This window comes from Carcharhinus amblyrhynchos, chromosome 5 (assembly GCF_965287045.1).
Source record: "Carcharhinus amblyrhynchos chromosome 5, sCarAmb.v2.hapA, whole genome shotgun sequence".
Taxonomy (NCBI): domain Eukaryota; kingdom Metazoa; phylum Chordata; class Chondrichthyes; order Carcharhiniformes; family Carcharhinidae; genus Carcharhinus; species Carcharhinus amblyrhynchos.
Genome location: NC_137328.1, coordinates 116,701,251 through 116,721,395, shown reverse-complemented (window position 1 = coordinate 116,721,395; position 20,145 = coordinate 116,701,251).

Here is a 20,145-nt window from a genome sequence, read left to right as displayed (position 1 = left end):
TTTGTCAAAGGGGCCATCTCACAGAAAGAAAGGATATATATATATATGTGTGTTTAGAGAGAGCGAGAGAGTGCGTGCGTGTGTGTGTGTGAGAGAGAGATCGAGAAAGGGGAGAAAAATGCTGACTTGAGAGCTTCTTATCTGCAAGGTCCGAGTGGAATTTGCCTGCTCTTTCATGAATGTCCTCCCAAATCTCCTTTTGCTATCAGTACAAACCAAAGGTCCCTCCTGTTAACCCGTCATCTAACCTTAGCCTGCAGGATTTTACACCAGCAGCTCATACCAGCTAACGTTTTATAGGTCAGCCTGGCTCTTTCCTCATAGACTGACAATCCTGGATTTGCTTTGATGGAGATTTCAGGGTTGGAGGTGGTCAACAGTACAAAAATTCACCAGTAGAATAACCCAGAACTCTTGTGCATCCAAACCCCACTGCTTATCGTTCTCTCACAGGCTAACGCAGAAACATTTGGCCTAAAGTGAAGGGATGGCGTGGTGGTTAACACTGCTGCCTCACAGCGCCAGAAACCTGAGTTCGATTCCTGGCTTGGGTCACCGTCTGTGCAGAGTCTGCACATTCTCCCCGTGTCTGCGTGAGTTTCCTCCGGGTGCTCCGGTTTCCTCCCACAGTCTGAAAGATATGCTGGTTAGATGCACAGGCCATGCTAAATTCTCCCTCAATGTACCTGAACAGGTGCCAGAGTGTGGCGACTAGGGGATTTTCACAGTAACTTCATTGCAGTGTCAAAGTAAGCCTAGTTGTGACACTAATACATAAACTTAAACTTAATTTTACCTTAGAATAAGTGGGAATAGGCCAGCGCGGTTACACCTTCCTGTTAGCAAGCGGAGGGGGAAATCCTATTAACGTTGCCTTAAAGACATCACTTCTAACAGCAGAGTGCAGCTTGTTGAACAAGTTAAAAAAAATCTTTCCAGAACACAGAAAAGACCAGAGCAAAAGCTTTGATTGAAATTGTAGTTAGATGGATCACAAACTAAGTTACAATAAGTCAGACTTCTGAGCCCATTCTGGCACATCTATCAGGAAATATCCCATAATTTCTGATCAGGGAATCCAACAGTTCCCCCATGTGAATTCAGCTCTTCCATTAAGCTCCCCAAAGCCCATTCTATGAATCTGTGTAAAGATTGGTTTCTTGACTTCAGTGCAACAGATCCCTGTTGTTAGATTGTCCTGCACTCCCTCACCAAGCACCAAGAGCAAAGAACAAAGAAAACTACAGCACAGGAATAGGCCCTTTGGCCCTTGAAGCCTGTGCCAATCATGATGCCCTAACAAAACTAAAAAAAGACCTTCTGCCCTTCCTCGGGCCATCCTCTCTATTTCCTCCCTATTCCTGTACCCATCCAGGTGCCTCCTAAATGCTGCTAATGTGCCTGCTTCCACCACCTCCTCAGCCTGCATGTTCCAGGAATCCAACACTCTCTGCGTGAAGAGCTTCCTCCTCACAGAATCCTACAGTGCAGAAGGAGGTTGTTCTGCCCATCGAGTCCTTACCGACCATGATCCCATCAAGCCCCTGTTCCCATCATCTCATGCATTTACCCTAGCCAGTCCCCCTACACAAAGGTGCAATTTAACATGGTCAATTCACCTAATCCACACATCTTTGGACTGTGGGAGGAAACTGGAGCACCCAGAGGAAACCTACACAGACACAGGGAGAATTTGCAAACTCTGCATCGACAGTGACCCAAGCCGGTAATCGAACCACAGTCCTTGGCGCTGTAAGGCAGCAGTGCTAATGACTGTGCCACTATGCCGCTCCAATAGTCAACACCCTCGAGTACAGGCAACATCCTAGTGAACCTTCTTTGCACTCTCTCCAAAGTTTCCATGGGGTGGCATCACCTGATGAAAGGGCAGTAAGCACTCCGCAAGCTCCTGGCTTTTGTTACCAAATAAACGTGTTGGACTTTAACCTGGTGTTGTGAGACTTCTTACTGTGGCACGCTAGCACAGGGGTGGTACGGTAGCACAGTGGTTAGCACTGCTGCTTCACAGCGCCAGGGACCCGGGTTCGATTCCTGGCTTGGGTCATTGTCTGTGTGGAGTCTGAGCGTTCTCTCCGTGTCTACGTGGGCTTTCTCCAGGTACTCCGGTTTCCTCCCACAGTCTGAAAGACATGCTGGTAAGAGTGCATAGGTGCGAACAGCAGGGCAAACCATGCAAGGATCCATTGACCTCAGGTGGAATTTTCCAGTTTTCAGGTGAGCGCAATTGGAAAATCCTGGAAATGTAGAAATTAGTAGCAGGAGTAGGCCATTCAACCTTTGAGCCTACCCCGCCATTCATTATGATCATGACTGATCATTAAATTCAATATCTTGAACCCTCTTCCCCCCATATCCCTGATCTCTTTAGCCCCAAGAGCTATATCTAATTTCTTCTTGAAATCAGGCAACGTTTTGGCCTCAACTACATTCTGTGAGAGTGAATTCCACACATTCACCACCCTCTGGGTGAAGAAATATCTCTTCACCTCAGTTCTAAAAGATTTAGAAGTCAATCTCCTAACAGCACTCTGGGTGTGCGTACATCATAGGGTCTACACCACCACCTTCACAAGACAACTCGGAAGAGTAATAAATGCTGATCTTGCCATGTAGCAGCATATACATCACATGACTGAATATAACACGACTTATCTTTGTGTTGCTAATTGTGTTCTCCACCGATTTTCATTTTGTGTCATAATTTGGTAGGATGGATCTCACACCCACCTCGAACCTGCCCAAATTTCATTTCTTCAATTTCCAAATCAGACTGGCTGTATAAGAGGTGTGCTCCACTAGATTACTGTGCTGGAGCTAACAACAGAAATCTCATGAAATATTTGTACAAATTTGCAGGAGCACTTGCAAGAAGGACTTTACAAAATCAACAGACAAACACACATGTCGCTGGTTTTCAAATAATCCTTTCATACAATTAAGCTCTGTACTCATCCTCTCTTACAGAACAACCGGAAGAAACTCTGTTCTAATGAGTACAATAAATTAAATTAAATCAGGAGATAATTAAAGATATTGTCATGTCGGATTCCTTGGAAGATGCCAGACCGGGGCGAACTCGCAGCTGCTGGTTGTGTTAAGTGTGGCTAAAGGAAGTGCGATACAGAAGAAGTGGTGGCACAGTGGTTAGCATTGCTGCCTCAAAGCGCCGGAGACCAGGGTTCGATTCCTAGCTTGGGTCATTGTCTGTGTGGAGTTTGCACATTCTCCCCGTGTCTTCATGGGTTTCCTCCAGTAGTCTCTCACAGTCCAAAGGTATGTGGGTTAGATGGATTGGCCATGCTAAATTGACCTTTTGTGTTGGGGGGGGAACTAGCTAGGGTAAATGCATGGGGTTGAGGGGATAGGAGTTGTGGTTGGTGCAGACTTGATGGGCTGAATGGCCTCCTTCTGCATTGTAGGGATTCTAAGATCAATCTGACCCTCGCCTACTTTTACAAATCCTCTTTATGACAAGCCACGATACCGAGCTCGTGGTGTAGAAAGCGAGATCGTAATTTAGACCTGGATGACAGGGCTCCACTTCGCAGGGAGAGGGTCACCTCGTTCGTTTTGAACAAGCAAATCTCAACCCAGAGTACAGAAGGAAACTACTGTGGACGCTGGAATCTGAATCAAAAGCAGGAAATGCTGGAAAACCTCAGCAGGTCTGACAGCATCTATGGAGAGAGAGTAGAGCTAGTTCTGAGTCTGTGGAAAGAAAATAAGGAGTTAAGATATTCACCAGTCAACTCTGCAATATTCAGGCTGTAAAACCTAAAAATTGCAGCTGCACTGCAATACTAAGCTGCTCTTTGAGTGATGTTGTTGTATGTTCATACACAACATAGAAGTTGTTTGCGCACACTGTAATAGGGGGGGTCTCTGACCCGATACATTGGACTTCACATTGCACCAGGATTGTGAATGGTGCCAGGACCTACTGACCCTTTTTCAATAAACCATTATAATAGCTTAGAGATTGTAATTCTAGTCCATCTCTTCATAGAAACCCTGCAGTGCAGACAGAGGCCATTCGGCCCATCAAATGTGCACCTACAACAATCCCACTTCAGGCCCTATCCCCACAACTCCACACATTTGCCCGGCTAAACCTCTCGAACCTACACATCCTAGGACACTAAGGGGCAATTCAGCATGGCTAATCGATCTAACCCGCACATCTTTGGATTGTGGGAGAAAACTGGAACACCCAAAGGAAACCCATGCAGACATGGGGAGAATGTGCAGACTTTGCACAGACAGTGACCCAAGCCGGGAATCGAACCCAGGTCCCTGAAGCTGTAAGGCAGCAACGCTAACCACTATGCCACCCACTAATCTTATTTAGCATTCTCCCGGACCATTAACAGGACAGTTTGGATGACACTTTATCAGCGCAGCTCTGTCAAAGGGTCATCCAGACTTGAATCATTGGTTCTTTTCTCTCTCCACAGACACTGCCAGACCTGCTGAGACTTTCCAGCATTTTCTGTTAAATCTCAACATCATCTCCAATGGTATTTTTTGAGTATATTTATTCATGTTACAAGCAGGCTTACATTAACACGGCAATGAAGTTACTGTGAAAATCTCCTACTCGCCACACTCCGGCGCCTGTTCAGGTACACTGAGGGAGAATTTAGCATGGCCAATACACCTAACCAGCACATCTTTCAGACTGTGGGAGGAAACTGGAGCACCCGGAGGAAACCCACGCAGACATAGGGAGAATGTGGAACCTCCACACAGACAGTGACCCGAGGCCAGAATTGAACCTGAGTTCTTGGCTCTGTAAGGCAGCAGTGCCAACAACTGTACCACCGTGCCACTTTAATATTGAATTGAATTGATTTGTTATCATCACATGTATTGGGATAGAGTGAAAAATATTGTTCTTTGTGCACTACACAGACAAAACATACCGTTCGTAGAGTACATGGGGAGAAGGGAAGGAGTGGGTGCAGAATATAGTGGTGCTGTATATGTTGCCCGTCCTGATCGCTGACCTTCCTCCAGCCCACACCGATCCCAATGCAGAGTGGCAGCTGGACTCCCCCAACCCCGCCAATCACCTCTAGCACCCAACCACAATAGGCCCCACTTCCTTGGCACTGCCCAATGCCTGGTTGGCAGTGCCAAGGTGCCTCCTGGGCATGGCCACTGTGCCCCTTGAGCAGTGCCAGAGGCACAGGCTGGCACTACCAGGGTACCCATGCCCAGGGGGCACAACACCCCCCCCCGGCCATCTGACCCCTTGTGAGGCCCCGATTGCTCCCCCTTCACTCCAGCAGTGTCTCCCGCTAGTTCCCCGAATGTGGGGAACTACTCTGAACCCTGCCGGAAAGAAGTACTCCTGGTGAGGTGGAAGATGCTATCGGACCTGGCAAGTTCTGTGCTGGGCCCAATAATCGCCTTTAAAATACATTTACAATATATGAAAAACATATTCAAATGACTTACCTCACTTCCCAGCGGACATCTGCATGTTCCCAGCGATGCCATTTTCTTCCGGTTGGGAGATTTGCGCGGATTGTAGAAGCTTGTGAGGAGCCTGCTAAATGGCCGACACACGCATTTCCCGATCCGACCCGCCAGTAAGGTTGTGGGTCGCAATGGCGGAATTGGGTCCAGTCATTCCGACTGAGGAATTTGACTCAAACCGAGACTCTCTCTGCACTGTCCCAGTACAAAAGCTTGGGTATAATCTCTGTGACCAATTACAAAGGCGAGGAGACTGGACAGAGTGGATGCTGACTGGATGTTTCACCTTGAGGGAGAGGCTAGAACCAGGGGACACTGTTTAGAAATAAAGGGCAAGATTTTACAGCCTCGCTCGTCCTGAAACCTCACCCAACATCAACAGGTCTTGCCATGGTCCCCTCCTCACCCCCTCCGATTCCCATGGCAGGTGGGACGATAGATTTAGAACATAGAGCATAGAACAGTACAGCACAGTACAGGCCCTTTGGCCCACGATGTTGTGCCAAGCTATGTCCAATCCCAAGATCAAGCTATCCCACTCCCTGTCATTCTGGTGTGTTCCATGTGCCTATCCAATAACCGCTTGAAAGTTCCTAAAGTGTCCGACTCCACGATCACAACAGGCAGTCTATTCCACACCCCAACCACTTTCTGAGTGAAGAGTCCACCTCGGACATCCCTCCTATATCTCCCACCATGAACTTTACAGTTATGCCCCCTAGTAACAGCTATGAATTCTGCCAGAGGGGTCTCCCAGTTAAGATGGAGAAATTTAGGCTAAAAATTTCTCTCTGACATCTGTGGGACTCTCTTCCTGGGAGACCAGTGGAGGCGGGATATTTTTAAGGCAGAGGTAGACATATCCTTGATTGACAGGGAAGTCAAAAGGTATGTAGGGAAGACAGGAAAGTTATCTTGAGACTACAGTCAGGTCAGCTATGATCTTATCAGATGGTGGAGCAGGCTTGAGGGGCCCGATGGCCTGCTCCGGCTTTCAAGTTATATCTTCATATTTCCAGCGCTTTTAGAGATCAGTTTAATGAGCACTCAGCATGAATTTCTTTTTGCCACAAAATCATTAGGTTCTTCACTAAGCTTTGTGCGTTGAGATGTCTTTGTAAAATTTAATGGCAAGAATGCAGACAGAGTGGGCGGAATTCTCTGGCCGAAAAACCGGTAAGTTCCCACCCAACTGTCACTGGGATTTCACATTGACCGCAACCCGCCTGCTAAAATTCCAGTGGCTGGCGGGCTGGGAGAATTCCAGCCAGCATCTACAAACCTGTCTGCTATTGTCAGGATTGCAGACAGCTGTTGTGGAAACTAGGTTGAGAAAGAGGGAAACGCATTTAAATAATCTTTTCATGTCTCTCAGAAACTTCTTCAACGGCCTCACAGACAGTAATTAATTGGAAATGAATGACTGACAAGAAAGCCAAGGACTTATATTTTCAGGATTTCCAAAGCACTTAAAAGCCAATAGTTTAAAAGCTATTTTATGATAGCGGCACAGAAGCACAGTGGTTAGCACTGCTGCTTCACAACACCAGGGACCTGGGTTCAACTCCCGGTTGGGGTCACTGCCTATGTGGAGTCTGCATGTTCTCCCCGTGTCTGCGTGGGTCTCCTCCGGGTGCTCCGGTTTCCTCCCACAGTCTGAAAGATGTGCTGGTTAGGTGCACTGACCTGAACAGGCGCTGGACTGTGGTGACTGGGGAAACTTCACAGGAACTTCATTGCAGTGTTAATGTAAGCTTTGTGACTAATAAATAAATAAATAAATAAACTTCATTTTATTTTTCAAACTGCAGTCAACATTGTTTTTGTAAGAAACTGTGACAGCTAGTTTACACACAGCAAGATTCCACAGGCAGCCAGCTAAATCACCATCTCGTCTGTTTTGGTGTTACGTGTTGAATGAATGCCTGCCATACACATGCAGGGTGCCCCAACAATGCTTTTAACAATGCCATCCATATCTGCGAACAGACAGTATCTGAGTTTAATGTCTCACATGGTTGCCAACAGCTCTGATAATGTAACACTCTCTCAAAGGCCAGAATGAATATCGGGAGACTATGAGAAGTGGGGGAGTCAGGATCACATCAGAGGCCAGGAAAGGCCACAATTTTGATGCACCGTTATGTTGTTAACCTTCCGGGCATCACATACTATTGTTGAAATGATGTCAAATTACTCATTAGGAATATAATGTCCGAACTATGATGGGGGTTGTGGGTTTTAAACAAAATGAAAAAAATGTGGATTCAAAGTAACAGACAACAGGTTTGACAAAGGGTCATCTGGACTGAAACGTCAGCTCTTTTCTCTCCTTACAGATGCTGCCAGACCCACTGAGATGTTCCAGCATTTTCTCTTTTGGTTTCAGATTCCAGCATCCACAGTAATTTGCTTTTATCCCAGGTTTATTCTAAGAGCTCTTGTTCTATACAGAGAGGAAACTGAAACTAAAACAGCAGCCTGAGCAACACCCTAATGACATCATCATCAAATCATATGACTGGCTCTTAAAGCAATCATGCAACCGTTTAAATATGCAACAAGTAACATCTCTTTTTTTTTCTCATGGGAAGTAGGAATAACTGGCAAGATTAGCATTCATTGCCTGTCCCTAATTGCCCCGAAAGAAAGGCCTTCTTTTTAAACCATTACAGTCTTTGTAGTACACTCACAATACTACATGGAAGGAAGTTCCAGGATTTTGACCCAGCAACGATGAAGGAACAGTAGTAAACTTCCAAGTCAAGTAGCTATGTCTCTTGGAGGGGAACCTCCCAGTATGTCTGCAATCCTTGTCTTTCTAGGTAGTGATGTTCATGACTTTGGGAGACGCTGTTGAAGAACGCCTTGGTGAGTTGCTGCAGTGCATCTTATAGATAGTACACTGCAGCCGCAGTGTGCTGGTGATGGAGGGAGGGAATGTTTAAATTGATATTTGGATTCCAATCAAGCGGGTTGCTTTGTGCTGGATGATGGCAATCTTCTTGAGTATTGCAGCATCTGTGCCCAGCCAGAGAGGTAGAGAGTACTACAAAACATGGTGGAAAGATTTTGGGGAGACGGGCAGCACAGTAGCACAGTGGTTAACACTGCTGCTTCACAGCTCCAGGGACCTGGGTTCAATGCTCGGGTCACTGCCTGTGTGGATTTTGCACATTCTCCTCGTGTCTGCTTGGGTTTCGTCCAGGTGCTCCGGTTTCCTCCCACAGTCCAAAGATGTGCGGGTTAGTTTGATTGGCCATTCTAAAATAGCCCCTTAGTGTCACTAGGATGCTTAGGTTAGAGGGATTAGCGGGCAAAATGTGTGGGGATATGGGGGTAGGGCCTGGGTGGGATTGTGGACAGTGCAGACTCGATGGGCCGAAGGGCCTCTTTCTGCACTGTAGGGTTCTATGATTCTATGAAGTCTGTCCCACAGAGTTCTCACCTGCTCTTATAGCCACAGTGTTATGTGACTGATGCAGCTAAGTTCCTGGTCAAAAATCTGAATTACAACCAAAGGGTGATCCACAGAGCAGAAGTGAAACATTTGTACATTTCTTTCATTTAGATTAATTTTCCAGCTTGGAACATCGCCAACCAATCATTCAGGTGTTCTCTGCAAATCTATAAGATTATGAGAGGTTTAGATAGGGTTGACAGTCAGAATCTTTTTCCCAGATTTGGAGGACGAAATTTTCCCATCTTCCCTGCCACCTTAGCAGGTGGGACACGGGCTGTGCAAAGGTCCATTGTCCTTGGGCGGGATTTTCCGACCCTGGATGATGCAGCCAGAAAATCCCTCAGGGGTATGCACTTAAGGTGAGAGAGGGGAAGTTCAAAGGAGATCTGTAGGGGACATTTTTTATATAGAGACTGGTAGGTGTCTGGAACGTGCTGCCAAGAGTGGGGGTGGAGATCAGGGCATTTAAACAGCTTTTAAATAAGCACGTTAATATACAAGGAATAGAGGGATATGGGCAGGCGGAAGAGATTAGTTTAATTTGGCATCATATTCAGCACAACATCGTGGGTCGTAAGGCCTAAGAACAAAGAAAACTACAGCACAGGAAGAGACCTTCAACCCTCTAAGCCTGTACCAATCATGATGCTATAACTAAACGACAAAACAACTTTCTGCCTTTTTTTGATCTGTATCCCTCTATTCTCTCCATCATGGACCCCTCCAGATGCCTCTTAAATGTGCCTGCTTCTACCACTTCTGTTAGAGTTTAGAAGAATGAGGGGAGATCTCATTGAGACGTATAAGATGATGAATGGGATGGATAGGATAGAGGTGGAGAGACTCTTCCCGCTCAAAAAAGACAGTAGGACTAGGGGGCACAGCCTCAAGATAAAGGGGAGGCGGTTTAGAACGGAGTTGAGGAGGAACTTCTTCACTCAAAGGGTGGTGAATCTCTGGAATTCTCTGCCCGTTGAAGTGGTGGAGGCTGCCTCGCTAAATATTTTTAAGAAGCGGGTTGATGGGTTCTTGATAAGAGAGGGGATTAAGGGTTATGGGGAGAGGGCGGGAAAGTGGAACTGAGCCACAACAGATCAGCCATGATCTTATTGAATGGCGGGGCAGGCTCGAAGGGCTAGATGGCCTACTCCTGCTCCTATTTCTTATGTTCTTATGTTCTTATGTTCTTAATGCGTTGCAGGCACCCAGTACTCTGCATGTAAAACTTATCCAGCACATCTCCTTTAAACTTTCCCCCTCTCACCTTGAACCCCCTTGTAATTGACACTTCCACTCTGGGAAAAAGCCTCTGACTATTCACCAATGCCTCTCATAACTTTGTAGACCTCTATCAGGTCTCCCCTTGGCTTCCATCTTTCCATGGTTCTAAGTTCTAAGGCATTTTGCAAATTGTAAAAGTGGTGTTAATAATAGGAGGACATTTCTAGAGAGGTGATTGCAGAGCCTCTGGCTCTGATCTTCAGGTCATCGTTGGTCTCTGGTATAGTACCGGAAGATTGGAGGACAGCGAATGTTGTCCCATTGTTTAAGAAGGGGAACAGAGACTTCCCTGGGAATTATAGACTGGTGAGTCTTACTTCTTGATTAGAGACAGTCAGCATGGTTTTGTAGCAGGTAGGTCGTGCCTTACTAACCTTATTGAGTTCTTTGAGAAAGTGACCAAAGAGGTGGATAGGGGTAAGGCAGTTGACGTGGTATATATGGATTTTAGTAAGGCGTTTGATAAGGTTCACCATGGTGGGCTTCTGCAGAAAATGCAGACGTATGGGATTGGGGGTAATCTAGGTACTTGGATCAGGAATTGGCTAGCAGATAGGAGACAGAGGGTGGTGGTTGATGGTGAATATTCGTCATGGAGTTCGGTTACGAGTGGTGTGCCTCAGGGATCTGTTTTGGGGCCACTGCTGTTTGTAACTTTTATTAATGATCTGGATGAGGGTATAGTTGGGTGGATTAGTAAGTTTGCTGATGACACCAAAGTCGGAGGTGTGGTAGATTGTGAGGAAGGGTGTCATAGTTTGCAGGGTGACTTAGACAGGTTGCAGAGCTGGGCTGCGAGGTGGCGGATGGAGTTTAATGCAGAGAAGTATGAGGTAATTCATTTCGGTAGGAGTAACAGATGTGTTGAGTATAGGGCTAACGGGAGGACTTTGAATAGTGTGGAGGAGCAGAGGGATCTAGGTGTATGTGTACATAGATCCCTGAAAGTTGGGAATCAAGTAGATAAGGTTGTTAAGAAGGCATATGGTGTCTTGGCGTTTATTGGTAGGGGGATTGAATTTAGGAGTCGCAGCGTCATGTTGCAACTGTACACAACTCTGGTGCGGCCGCACTTGGAGTACTGTGTGCAGTTCTGGTCCCCACATTACAGGAAGGACGTGGAGGCTTTGGAGAGGGTGCAGAGGAGGTTTACCAGGATGTTACCTGGTATGGAGGGGAGGTCCTATGAGGAGAGACTGAGGGATTTGGAGTTGTTTTCGCTGGAAAGAAGGAGGCTAAGAGGGGATCTTATTGAAACATATAAGATGATTAGAGGTTTAGATAGGGTGGATAGTGATAGCCTTTTTCCTCGGATGGAGAAAGCTAGCACGAGGGGGCATGGCTTTAAATTAAGGGGTGGTAGTTATAGGACGGATGTCAGGGGTAGGTTCTTTACCCAGAGGGTGGTGAGGGATTGGAATGCCCTGCCTGCTGCGGTTGTAAATGCGCCTAGTTTGGGGGCGTTTAAGAGATCTGTGGATAGGTTTATGGACAAAAAGGGATTGGTTTAGATTAGTGGGTCAGTGTTTTTTTTTTAAAAACTGGTCGGCGCAACATCGTGGGCCGAAGGGCCTGTTCTGCGCTGTAATGTTCTATGTTCTATGTTCTATGTATTTCTGGTGCTGATGTGATGGGAAGGGTTAAATAGAACAGGTAGTATCTCTGTCATTACCAAAAGGGGCAGAACCTATGCACTAGACCCAGGCCGGGTGATCATAGACGGATGCAGCTAATTGGATGCCTTGCTTGATTGAGAACTGAGTGACAGGTAAGCTTATAAATCTAAAATCCAGTAGCACAATGGTTAGTACTGCTGCCTCACAGCTCCAGGGACATGGTTTTGATTTCTGGCTTGGGTCTCTATCTGTGCAGAGTTTGCACGTTCTCTCTGGGTTTCCTCCAGGTGCTCCGCTTTCCTCCCACAGTCCAAAGATGTGCTGATTAGGTGCGTTGGCCATGATAAATTACCCTTAAGGGTCCAAGGATGTGTAGATTAGAGGGATTAGTGGGGTAAATATGTGGGGTTTTGGGGATAGGGCCTGGGTGGGGTTGTTGTCGGTGCAGACTCGACAGGCCAAATGGCCTCCTTGGGCACTGTAAGGATTCTATGATTCTAAATCAGCCCAACTTGCTCAAAGGCTATTAATCTTTGATGCGGGGCTGTAAGTCGCGTTGAGCATCTTTGTAAATGCAACTCGAGCCAGATGGAACCGTGCAGCTGCCAAGCAATGAACTGGGAACAGCTGCACGAGGGGGCAATTTTGGAATCACGTAAACCACGCTGTAAATAGATTATCCATTTTCCTTATTCCATTAACACTGAACTTACTTAGTCAGGTACCCGAGAGCTAGCAGATTCCCTGTTTGTATTGTGCCATTAACCCAGCCATTTCCTATTCATTATCATTTACAACATCCTGTGTGGAGGAAGATGGGCCAACTCTGCAATTACTTTTCACCATTTTCTCCATCCACCTTATCATCAGAAAGCCGTAGTCTCAGGCCGTGTTGTTTAGCGACTCTTTAATGCTGGCTGCCTCACTTCTCCAGGGATCTACTTAGCACTTTCAGGTCAATTTCATTTAATTGAAAGGAATATTGCTCTAAGGAGCTCGATCCAGGTTAAATAACTCAAGAATCGTAATTGAAGGAAAATGCAATTTCATTCAGCACAGCTGCTGAATAAAGTGGGCAGTTAAAGTGGAACACGTGTAGAGTTACAGAAAGCCACATATCTCAGTTTACTTGTGAAGCAACGATAGACACAAACATTGTAAACAATGGAGCTGAAAGTATAAAATGACCAAAGAACATTAATGGATTAAATGCATCTACACTGTCAGCGGCACAGCAGCACAATGGTTAGCACTGCTGCCTCACAATACCAGGGACGCCGGTTCGATTCTCAGCTTGGATCACTGTCTGCGTGGAGTCTGCATGTTCTCCCCGTGTCAGTGTGGGTTTCCTCCGGGTGCTCATGTTTCCTCCCACAGTCTAAAAGATGTGCTGGTTAGCTGCGTTGGCCATGCTAAATTCTCCCTCAGTGTACCCGAACACGCACCAGAGTGTGGCAACTAGGGGATTTTCACAGTAGCTTCATTGCAGTGTTAATGTAAACCTATTTGTGACACTGATAAAAAAAACCTGCAAAATGGATTTCTATGCAATTACGCAACTTGACAGCTCAAAAGGAGAGGACAGAGTACTTTCTAAATCGTGAAAAGCTAGACACAGTGGAGGTCCAAACAGATTTCAGGTATATAGAAAATGTCATAAACAAGCACAGAAATTAAGCAAATTAATCGAATGTGATATTTATATTTAAGATCTCTAAAGTACATTTATTAGTCACAAGTAGGCTTATACTAACAATGCAATGAAGTTAGTGAAGTTCCCCTTGTCGCCGCACTCTGGCACCTGTTCGGGTCAATGCACCTCACCAGCACTTCTTTCGGACTGTGGGAGGAAACCTGACCACGTGCCGAGGGACGCGCTGAAGCTTGGGGCAGCCACTGCAAAGGCACAATGGGGAAAGGCTACACTATAAGGCCTTTTAACAGTGGCAGACCGAGGGCCCGGGAACAGCAGAATACCCTCGGCCTGCGTAACTGTGTGCCAATCTGAGAAATAATGGCACACAGTAAAATTTGAGGCATATATGTAGTTTTAAGTTATGAAATGTAATGAATGTAATTTGTATACAACTGTAAAATTGTTTTTATTCTGCGCTGTTTGCAATTTTTAGGCATGTAGATTTGCAATAGTTTAATTGAGATTTTTATGAATAAAGTATATTTTTGGAAAAAATACTCTTGGAGGAAACCGGAGCACCCGGACAAAATCCACCAGACACGGGGAGAACATGCAGACTCCACACAGACAGTGACCCAGGCTGGAAATCGAACCTGGGCCCCTGGCATTGTGAGGTAGCAGTGCTGGCCACTGTGCCACCGTGCCACCCCTAAGAGGACTTGAATGCAAGTTCTGAACTGACGTACAAGAAGAGATCAAAGCCAGAATTCTCCAGTCTTGCACCCACCACTACTCCACCAGCGAGAATAGATAATTTAGCGCTCAGCCAAATCTCTGTTCACAGCAGCGGGACTGGATATTTCCAGCCACAGTTAGGTTTATATTCGCTGAAGCTCAGGTGAATGAAGGGGGATCTCATAGAAACCTCGAAAATTGTAACAGGACTAAAACAGGCTAGATGAGGGAAGGATGTTCCCAATGGTGGGATGTTCAGAACCAGGCATCATAGTCTAATGATAAGGGGTAAACCTTTTAGGACTGCGATGAGGAGAAATATTTTCACCCAGAAAGTGTTGAGCCTGTGGTATGCACTGCCACAGAGAGCGTTTGAAGCCAAAACACTATCTCTGGAACTGCCCGCCATGGAATTGGGATGGGCCGGGGTGGATAATGGAAATGTCCGTTGAAATCGGGTGGGAATTTCTGGTCTCGTTGGTCTCACCCAAGATCATAATGAGTGGCGGAGCCTTGAGGAATGGTCTCCTGCTGCTTCTCGTTTCTAGGTCTCTATGTGAATCATACTTCAACTGTACAAAGCCCCAGTTAGGCCACACTTGGAGTACTGTGAGTTGTTCTGAGCACCAGAACAATTGGAGTAATATTCTAATAATAATGCCTTGGAGGGAGTGCAGCATAAATTTATCAGAACCATACCTGGGTTCCAGGGTGGAATTGTGAGGAGAAATTGCACAGATTAGATTCACTAAGTTGATTCCAGAGTTGAAAGGGTTGGCTTATGAGGAGAGACAGAGTAGACTGGAGCTCTACTCATTGGAATTCAGAAGAATGAGGGAGGATCTTGTAGAAACGTATAAGGTTATGAAGGGATTAGATAAGATCGAAGCAGGGAAGTTGTTTCCATTGGCGGGTGAAACTAGAACTAGGGGACATGAGCTCAAACTAAAGGGAAGCAGATTTAGGACTGAGTTGAGGAGGAACTTCTTCACACAAAGCGTTGTGAATCTGTGGAATCCCCTGCCCAGTGAAGCAGTTGAGGCTACCTCATTGAATGTTTTTAAGGCAAGGATAGATAAATTTTTGAACAGTAAAGGAATTAAGGGTCATGGTGAGCGGGCGGATAAGTGGAGCTGAGTCCACAAAAAGATCAGCCAAGATCTTACTGAACGGTGGAGCAGGCCTGAGGGACCAGAAGAGAAACATACCCTTCAGCCCATCTTGTCCATTTGCCCTTTTTTTTAAACCTCAAAGCTAATCTCAATTGCCTGCATTTGGCCCATATCCCTCTATACCCATTGTACCCATGTCACTGTCTAAACACTTTTTAAAAGACAAAATTATACCCGCCTCTACTACTACCTCTGGCAGCTCATTCCAGACACTCACCACCCTCTGTGTGAAAAAGTTGCCCCTCTGGTTGCTTTTGTATCTTTCCCTTTCACCTTAAACCTGTGCCCTCTAGTTTTAGACTCCCCTACCTTTGGGAAAGATGTTGACTATCTAGTTGATCTATGCCCCTCATTATTTTATAGATCTTTACAAGATCATCCCAAATCCTCCTACGCTCCAGGGAGAAAAGTCCCAGTCTATCCAGCCTCTCCTTACAACTCAACCCTTCAAATCCCAGTAGCATCCTCGTAAATCTTTTCTGCACTCTTTCTAGTTTAATAATATTCTGCCTATATAATTGAAGTATTATGTTAACGTCAATCAAGTTTAGGATTTAGACATGTTTTAACATTTATTTCTCATACAGTCAATGAGACTTCTAATTGTAAAAGGTGTTTCCACTTGTAGGGGAGTCCAAAACTAAGAATCTTACAGAGAGAAGGAGGTCATTTGGCCCATCGAGTCTGTACCTACCACTATCCCACCCAGGCCCTACCCCCATAACCCCATGCATTTACCCTAGCTAGTCCCCCTGACACTAAGGGGCAGTTTAGCACAGCCAGTCTACCTAATCCGCATATCTTGGGCTGTGGGAGGAAACCGGGGCACCAGGAAGAAACCCACGCAGACATGGGGAGAATGTGCAGACTTCACACAGACAGTGACCCAATCCAGGAATCATTCTCGGGTCCCTGATGCTGTGAGACAGCAGTGCTGCCCACTATGCTACTGTGGATGCTGAAACAGTTTAGCTTCTCGCTCGCAGCAGAGCTCGTTACAAACTGTGTACTGTTATTCAAATCGCGCAGATGAAAAATGACAAAGGGCTCGATCTTGCAATGTCTGTGTTTTTTTACACAATCTTCAAATGGCTTTCAGAGAAAGAAAGGCTTGTATTTATATGACGCACCAGCACGTATCTCGGGAATGTCTTAATGAACTTCACACACAGTCAATTACTTTGAAGCACAGAACTATTGTTGAGTATGCAAATTGATTGACCATTTGGCATACAGCAAGATTCCACAAAACAGCAATGAGATGAAGGATTGGTTGATCTCTCATTTTGATGTTAGTGGAAAGAATTTGGATGAGAACTCTGGGAGGGCTATTTTCTGAAAGAGAAGCGTGGGATATGTGTCATCCACATAAACTGGCAGAAAGGAGCTCAGTCTAACAAGTCATCGTAAATGGGCAGCACGGCAGCACTGCCGCTTCACAGCTCCAGGGACCTGGGTTTGATTCCCAGCTTGGGTCACTGTCTGTATGGAGTTTGCACATTCTTCTTGTGTCTGGAAACTGGGTGCTCCAGTTTCCTCCCACAATCCAAAAATGTGCGGGTTAGGTTGAAAGGCCGTGCTAAAAATTGCCCTTAGAGTGCTGAGATGCGTGGGCTAGAGGGATTAGCAAATAAATATGAAGGAATATGGGGGTAGGGCCTGGGTGGGATTGTGGCCAGTACAGACTTGATGGGCCAAAGGGCCTCTTTCTGCATTGTAGGGTTTCTATGATTCTATCTCACCCTCAAAGCACCTCTAATAAAGCAATATCTTCCTCTGTAGCATTATGCTGGAGTGGTACGTTTAAACTATGAGCTCATGGGTCTTGATCACATAACCTACTGACCCAGAGGCGAGAGCACTGCCAACCAAGCTAGGCTGGCACGAGGAGGGGCCCAGCTGCGATTTGCAAAGGCACTTCAAAACCTTTCGGAATTATAGACGGTTGCATGAGTCATGAAACTGTACAAACAGCAGTACTGTCAACCTTGGCTCAATGCTAGCTCTCCTGGCTCGGGTCCAGTAAGCAGTGAGTTCAATTCAGCACCAGTCTTGAGTACAACATTTCCAGTACTGTGCTGAGGTGACATCGTCCTGTCCAAGGCACTAAGCTGAAGCCCCACCATTCAAGGTAGTGCATGAGGAGGTATCTGGGTGTGTACTTTACTGCTGTTTGTGGGTCCTTGCTGCAGTCAAAATGGCTGCCACATACATGGAACTGGAATGTTACCACCACATCCACCCCGGAATCGGGGCAGGCACGGCTTGCAAAACAGGATTCCCTGTTAGGTTGAGGGAGCCTGGTCTTTTCTCCTTGGAGAGACAAAGGATGAGAGGTGACCTGTTAGAGGTGTATAAGATGTTGAAAGGTACAGATCGGGTGGATTCTCAGAGGCTTTTTCCCAGGGCTGCAATGGTTGCTACGAGAGGACACAGGTTTAAGGTGCTGGGGATTAGGTACAGAGGAGATGTCAGGGGTAAGTCTTTCACTCAGAGGGTGGTGGGTGAGTGGAATCGGCTGCCATCGGCTGGTGGTGGTGGAGGCAAATTCAATAGGGTCTTTTAAGAGACTTCTGGATGAGTGCATGGGACTTAATAGGATTGAGGGTTATAGGTAAGCCTAGTAGGTAGAGATATGATGGGCGCAACTTGTGGGCCGAAGGGCCTGTCTGTGCTGTAGTTTTTCTATGTTCTATGTTGGCCTCAGATGGGATTTTACAAGCTTCACCCAAGCGAGGTCGTAAGATATCGCCATTGAATCGTAGAGGTTTACAGCTTGGAAAAGGACCTTTGGCCCAACTTGTTCATGTCACCTTTTTTTTTAACCACTCAGCTAGTCCCAATTGCCTGCATTTGGCCCATATCCCTCCGTACCCATCCTACTCATGTAACTGTCAACTTTACAACTTTGACTACTCCTTAACAATAACTTGGCTGGCTGTAAATTGCTTTGGGATGTCCTGAGGTCATGGAAGTCACCGTATTAATGCAAGTCTTTTCCTTTTTATTCTTTTACAAGGCCCTGCATTTGGCCCAATCGCGGGTCTTAGCAAATAACATTTGGATTGAAATAATTGGCTTGAAAGGGAAAATGTCCCGTTTAGCACTGGTGGAGCAGAAAGCCTTGTGAATAAGTTAAATGGAAGTAACTTGGCAGTCTTCTTGGGTTACTGCAAGTTCAGTCTGGCAAAGACGTGTTTCCACAGCTGACAACTGCAGCAGTTAATGGTTTTGGAAATTGCCTGCAGTGCAAAATGTCACTGGGGAAAGTCTCTGGAAATGGCGGACCATGTTGGTGTAATTAGCTTGGAATTCAAGGGCACTTCTACAAATATCATTACAAAACAAGAGTGCAAATATATGAACTTGTCATTCTGATGCATGAAAATAACAAGGTGAAAAACGTGTCCTGCCTTACAGATTAGCATTTAAAAGAGAAAAAAAAATCAACTGTAGTTAAAATTGTCATCGAGGCGTGCTGCTAAAGAACAACATGCACTTATTTAACATCTTTCACAACCTCAGGATGTTCCAACATGCTTTACAGCCAGTGAAATACTTCAGAGGGTTTGTCGCTGTTGCAATGTAAGAAATGCAATGGGCAACATGCTCAGAGCCAGGTCCCACAAACCACAATGTGATAATGACCAGTTTGCTTATTTCAGCGCTGTTGATTGAGAGATAAATGTTAACTCGAGCACTGGGAATAAGTCATCTACCTTTCTCTAAATAGCGCGAGGGAATCTTTCTATGCACATCTGACAGGACAGTCTATGAGGTTATGAGGGGCACGGACGGAATGGATAGTCAGAAGCTTTATCCCAGGGTGGGGGAGTCAATTGCTAGGGGGCATAAGTTTAAGGTGCGAGGGACAAGGTTTAAAGGAGATGTACAAGGCACGTTTTTTTCACACAGAGGGTGGTGGGTGCCTGGAACTCGCTGTCGGGGGAGGTAGCGGAAGTAGATGCGATAGTGACTTTTAAGGGGCGTCATGACAAATACATAAGTAGGATGGGAATAGAGGGATATGGTCCCTGGAAGGATGGGGGATTTTAGTTCAGACAGGCAGCATGATCAGTGAAGGCTTGAAGTGCTGAAAGGCCTGTTCCTGCACTGTAATTTTCTTTATTCTTTGTAAGAGCCCCCTTTAAAGCCCCCCCATGAAAACCGCTCCTCTGGTAGTGGAGGACTCCATCAATACCGTGCTGGATTGTCAACATTAAGTTTAAGCTTATTTATCAGTGTCACCAGGAGGCTTACACCTTAACAGTGCAATGAAGTTACTGTGAAAACCCCCGAGTTGTCACGCATCAGCGTGTGTTCAGGCGCACTAAGGGAGAATTTTTTTTTTTAGCCAACGTACTTAACCGAAAAATCTTTCGGGCTGTGGGAGGAAACCGGAGCGCCCAGAGGAATCCCACGCGGGCATGGGGAGAATGTGCAGACTCCGCCCAGACAGTGACCCAAGCCGGGAATCGCACCCAATTCCCGGGCGCTGTGAGGCAGCAATGTTAACCACCGCGCTGCCCACTGGTGTCATCCTTAAGTCTTGCGGAGTTAAACCTGCAAACTTCTGATTCAAACACTGAAATGCAACCACCAATAACATTTTTTTTTACAAAAAAGAATTTTGGCTGGTACTTTCCAACCACTTACATCCTGCGATCGCTGCAAGCGAGATTGGAGAATTTGGCGCTCAGCCAAATCTCCGTTCATGGCAGCGGGACCAGAGATTCCTGC